This window comes from Poecilia mexicana, unplaced genomic scaffold, assembly GCF_051168715.1.
Source record: "Poecilia mexicana isolate PSO_F unplaced genomic scaffold, ASM5116871v1 scaffold_10, whole genome shotgun sequence".
Taxonomy (NCBI): Eukaryota; Metazoa; Chordata; class Actinopteri; order Cyprinodontiformes; family Poeciliidae; genus Poecilia; species Poecilia mexicana.
Window position 1 is genome coordinate 32,715,212 of NW_028263379.1, and position 6,000 is coordinate 32,721,211.

Sequence of the window (6,000 nt, forward strand, 5' to 3'; positions counted from 1 at the left end):
CAAGTATTTAGCTAAAATCTAAATATTTAAAGGTAAATATCAATGCTCCTTAAATATTTAGTTTGGCTCTAAACTAAAATTCAACCTTAAACCTAAATATTCTTGGTAAATATCATATCAGTGCTACTTACATATTTAGTTTGGAGATAAGTATGTAGCTTGCAGCATATATATATATATATATATATATATATATATATATATATATATATATATATATATATATATATATATACACATTGTAGCTAAATATCTAGCTTAACTAAATATGTACATTTGCTAACTTAATATTCAGTAAATAGTGACATTTATAAAAGATTGGTAAGTATATGACTTTTAAAACTCAACAGGCAAAATAACCCAAATTGTTGCTGTTAATTTTTTACAGTGCAACTTTATAAACAGCACTGCACACTACAAAACCTGATGGATAACCCCTATGTTACAAAGAAACTGTTGTGTGCTTCCACAAGTTTCTCTACTTAAACCAATAACGGCTTTAGGCACACTTTAAAACACTCTCAACTTCTTCATCTAGTCTGACAAAGTGCATGTTGACCTCTGTAGAAGATTCGTTCAAGACCGTATTCTTAAATTTGAGTTTAATGTGATGTAACCATGTGAAACATTCTCTTGCCCCATCGTTTGCTGCAGAGGCCACCTTCAACAAAAAAATGCATGTCATTGGAGGGCGGAGGCCCATCTACATCAATGCAACTCAAGATAAATGGCACGAGACAACACAGAGAAGTTATTGGAAAATAAATGAAAAAGGAGATGAGAGGGAGACAAGAAAGGCCTGAAAAATTACCAATGTAAGAAAGGCAATGATGCAAGAGGCAGTTAAAGGGAGAGAAATGTGAGGCAGAGAAGATCACAGAGAAGAGGAAATCAAGCAACGTTGAAGACGGTTGGAAGATAGATAGAGAGATCAAGGCTAAAACTAAATTTCTAACCAGGTACAGTAAACATGAACATTTTCAAATAAAATGACAAGTATTGATAATTTAGTGTAAACAGGCTATGTTGCCATAACCTTCAATTTCTGTACCTGAGAGGCCAAAGTGATTATATAGTTAAAACATCCAGTTTGACTCCAGATGTCACCCAACAATCCCAACAATGGAGAATAACCAGTTTGCTAAAATTGGTGTAAGAAAGAAACACACCAGAGCAAGGTTCTGTTTCCATCAAATTTTAAGCAAATATTTTTGAAATATTGCAAAAGAGATGATGGCTACTGACTGTCTTCTGAGTTTTAACTGATACAGCTGTCATTTTTCCTGCTTGTGTTTTTTCCACTTGATTGATCTCCATGGATACAGATTTACACATAAGTAGTTACAGAATTTGCCAGAAGAGAACTGAGCGCAGTTTCAGCTTATATACCTTAGATATTATAAAATCTTCTCTTTCTGACTGCTAATAAATGTAACTGTTTTCTGCCTTCATCCATCTGGTGTTGACTTGAATCATGGTGTTATTAGCTATACTGTAGAAGCATCAACTCTTGATGATTTTCAGAGAAAGTAGCTGGTGCTGCAGCATAAATTAGAGCATCAGAACCTGATTACTCTGTAAAATAGGGGAGAAAAAAAAAAAAAAAAGAGTACCATCACCTCTTGCACTTGTAGGTGGAAATCCAGTACTGGTTTAACACTCAAGCATAATTAACATAATTGAGATTATGTTTAGTTTTATCTTTTTTCTCTGTGGCTATTTTATTTCTTTGTGTTGTGAAGAAAAAATCCTTTCCACACTCTGTCACACTTTAGCATTTCTGCTGCTTTCAACTACGTGACAGTTTCAGTAAGACTCCATTCAACATGACAGACATTAGCACATGTAGTGTTCACCGACCTTTTAATATTTAGTGAAAAAATGTTTTGTTTTGTTTTTTATTGCAGAAAAACTACATTTCCTGAAAGCATGCATTGGGAAACGAAGACGGGTCAGTTTTGATTTAATCTGGCCTTTACACTCAATTTGCAGGCAGAGTTGATTTTAGTAAGGTGAAATCAGAAGTCAAGAGGAATCAATTTGAAGAAGTGAATAATGTATTTTCTGACGAATGGTAGCAACCCATGTCCTCACTGCAGATCTTTAACAGAGCAGACAGGCTGAGTTTGGTGTGGAATTAGAATTATTTCTGAGGAAGAATTTAGATGTTTGACAACTTAACAAGAATTGTTAAGTTGTTTATAGGCATTGTCTTGATGCCTATAAAAACTGAGAAACATGTTTAGTAAAGAAGCTTTTAAGGCTGTTGGGTGAGAAATTATGAAATGAGAAAATAGGATGTTGTCATGATGAGTGTGGAGGAAGGGGAGCAAAGTGCAAGCCGGCAGCCAGGCGATAATGAAAAAAAGGGGGTTTAATTGAGAATACAAAAACTGTTTGGAGAAAACTGGGAGGAGACCACAGGGAACAAACAAAGTCCAGGAACATGAAGCAAAAGGAGATTAACAGGAGAAATAAGCAAGGGGTCAGTGAAAGAGGAGAGGTTAAAGAGGAGAGAATGCTGGAGCAACAGACCAGAGCTGATTGGCTAACAGGTTGCAGGCGTATTGGAGAAAGTCCTGCAACATAAGCCACAATCCCATTGCAAATGTTGATGTTCTGCTGATTAAAAAAAATAGTATTTTTCAATTGCGGTGTTTCCAATATATATGAAACACAATTAAAATCACACATGAAGAAGTCAGTCATCCTGCCACTTCCTGTCATCTTCTTCATCTTTTTTGCCAGTCGTGATCACATGACTTTAGGGAAGCTTTGTGAAACACACTAATTTTGATACAACCAAAAATCCACCTCATTATGCAGCAAAAACTTTTTATCGAAACCTCAGAGTATCTTTGAAATTGCCGTGCTTCCATTAAGTGAATTTATTTCCGTAATTCTACTTCCCACAGTTACATGGTCAATGAAAACGCAGCCACTGACAACCTCTTTTTGGATTAATGTCTGAAATATTTGTCCTTGTGTCTGATTCTCAACAAATCATAACAGTGCCTCATTATGACTAACCTGTTATATTCTGTCAATTTCTGGAGCTAATAAAGACAACCTCTATGTCCTTCCGCATATCTTTCCTGTCCTCATTTCACAATACCATTAAGATGCACATGGTCACAAACACGCATAATGCAAAGAGGGCATATGTGTCGTAAGTTCTATGAGGTGGGGTTTTGATCCAAGGACATGCCCGCTGGCTGTTTTTTACAGTTCAATATGTACCAGCCATTCAGCTGTGAGGGTTGGATCATCACTGCTGTCTTTGCTGTGGTCACACACGCAGATATACAGCGAGGCGCAGGGTGCAGCTGACGTTTTAATCTTCTCACTTTGATGTACTGTGGGAAAACTGTGGCATGGCTGACATTTGAGTGGGTGAACTGAGAGCTCATACAAATGTAAAATCATGCAAGCAGACTTTAATTTGTCAAGGAGGAATCACCATCAAGATCAAAATAGGACATGAAAATATTATTTTTTTATTTTAAAATAACGACACATCAGTTGTCTCTGTCAGATATGAGTGAAAACCAGAAATTTACAGACACTGTAGAAATAGAAGCATTTTTTTTTTGCTTATTTTCTGACTTGAATTCAGATTGAGCTTATTTCTTTTTTTTAAGTCACTTAGGATTTCTATCATTATTTCAATTTGCTAAATGCCAGAATAATGAGTGACACACACTGCCTTTAGGCAATGAAAGGAAGACCAGATGATGATTTTATGCCTTTGTGAACTTCTGAATATTTGAGCTATATAGAGGCACAGCTGTGCCTCTATATAGCTATACATCAAGGGGCTATGTAGGGAAGACCAATTACAAGATTCATTATTCAGAGGGTTGATAAATATGCCAGAAATGCTCCTAAATAGGATATCTAAACCAGTACGCGCGCACACACACACACACACACACACACACACACGCACACACACACACACACACACACACACACACACACACACACACGCACGTGCACATTGGCTAATCTTTCATCAACCTGCCTAATTATGTTAGCTTGAGCTAATGCAGATGAATGGAGCTGAAAACAAACAATTGAATCACAGGGACTCACATTTGTCACCAGTACAAACAAGCTCATTAGAAAAAGCTGATTATCTATAACAATAATAAATGAAAATCAAATGAACCTCCATGGCAGCTCTTAAATCTTCACACCCTATGATATATCATTGATCTCATTGATCTCATGTATTTCCACACTGTCTACAGCAGCCATCTTGCTGTCACTGATGGATAATTGTATCGTAGCCAAAGTGCTCATAAACGAGTATATATTAGATGGAGTTTCCAGGGTTACTGGCACTTTAATGACCCCTCCTTAACACAACCCAAATGCTGCTTGTTACCAGTCTGTATTTACATAGTCCTAAAGTCTAAACTTGTCCTTTGCTCGAGTGTGCAGATATTTCAAGTTAATGGCAATATGTGCAAAGAGTTACAAAGATCTGTCTGGCCTGTTTAAATTTACTGACCACACAGCATTGCAGCAGTTTGGCTGCAAGAATCCTTTATGACTGAAGGTGTTTTCACGAAAACAGCTAGAAATATGCATACATATTTGCTTTATGAGCTCTAACCCCTAGAACTTTTCCAGATGCTGTCATTTTGTAACAATTGTCTTCTGTGTATTTTCTTGGAATTTTAATGTGAAAGGTATTCTGCTTGTTTGTGCAGGTGAGCTCAACAGTTTTCCTTTATTTAAGGCACACTGTAAAACTGTAAGAACAATGTAATTGAAAAACCTATGTAGATGCTAACGATTAGCATTTTCAAACATTAATAACATGCATTTGTACCGCTGTAACAAGCTATGCTTTAAGAGTGGTGAAAACGATTGTCATTTTTATTTGTTTTTGTCTAGTTCTTATGGTGGTTGATGATGTGCACAGATGGCTTTAATAAATCATCATTTTACAATCAATTTCAACCTTCTCAAAAGTGCTTTCCTGGCCTTACCACACAATGCAAAGGAAGAAAACTGTTGCTGTTCAGTTTCCACTTACAGTTTAAAACTACCTACAGGAACACTAAAGATACAAAATATGACCACTAGAGATCCAACTCTATTCAGTATTACTGACAGAGCACTATAGAAAGGACAAGATAATCAAGTGCATATTTATGAAATGCAAGAAAAATGATCGAATTATTAGCCAGTTAAACCTCAAGCATGGGTGGAACCTAGATGCCACATAAAGACAAGAAGAATGTAGGGTGAGGGAAGATGCCAGGATAGGACACACCAACTGTTTTGGTGGCATTGGTTGAAGAAACTCTGCTGCCATCCCTCTAGCTCAAGGGTGGGCAATCCTGGTCTTCGAGGGCCGGTGTCCTGCAACTCTTAAATGTCTCCCTGGTCCAACACACTTAAATCCAATAGCTGAATCACTTTCCAAGTGCAGTCAGGTTCTCCAGAGTCCTACTAACGACCTCATTATTTGACTCAGGTGTGTTGAAGTTGAGACACATCTAAAAGTTGCAGGAGACCGGCCCTCGAGGCCTGGAGTTGCCCACCCCTGCTCTAGCTAATGGCTTAGATTTGATAGACTTTCATGGAGAAGTCTGGTGAATCTAGCCACTGAGTCCAGTAGTAGGCTTCAGGACTGTTTGCCATCATCTTGACATGTGGTTGGCATCGCCATTGTTTCTCGGAGAGCAGTGCTGAAGATGAAATTCTATCCACAGCCAGAATGAGGCTGGTGGTGAAGTTGAGCCAATGTTGAAACAGCCTGCCATACTGGTAGTTTACCTGGCAAAGACTATGTCTCCCACAGGTTTGGCAACAAGATCAGGAAGACAGACCACCAGCAGTGAAAGAGTAATCTCTGCTACAGGTTCATTACAACCCTGATGAAAGATTGTTTTTTCTAAAGAAAAACTGTTGTGTTCTTCCGTAAATAAATGAGCAGCACACGAAAGTAGAAAATCCTTTGGGTGTCTTTAGCAGTTTGGACCA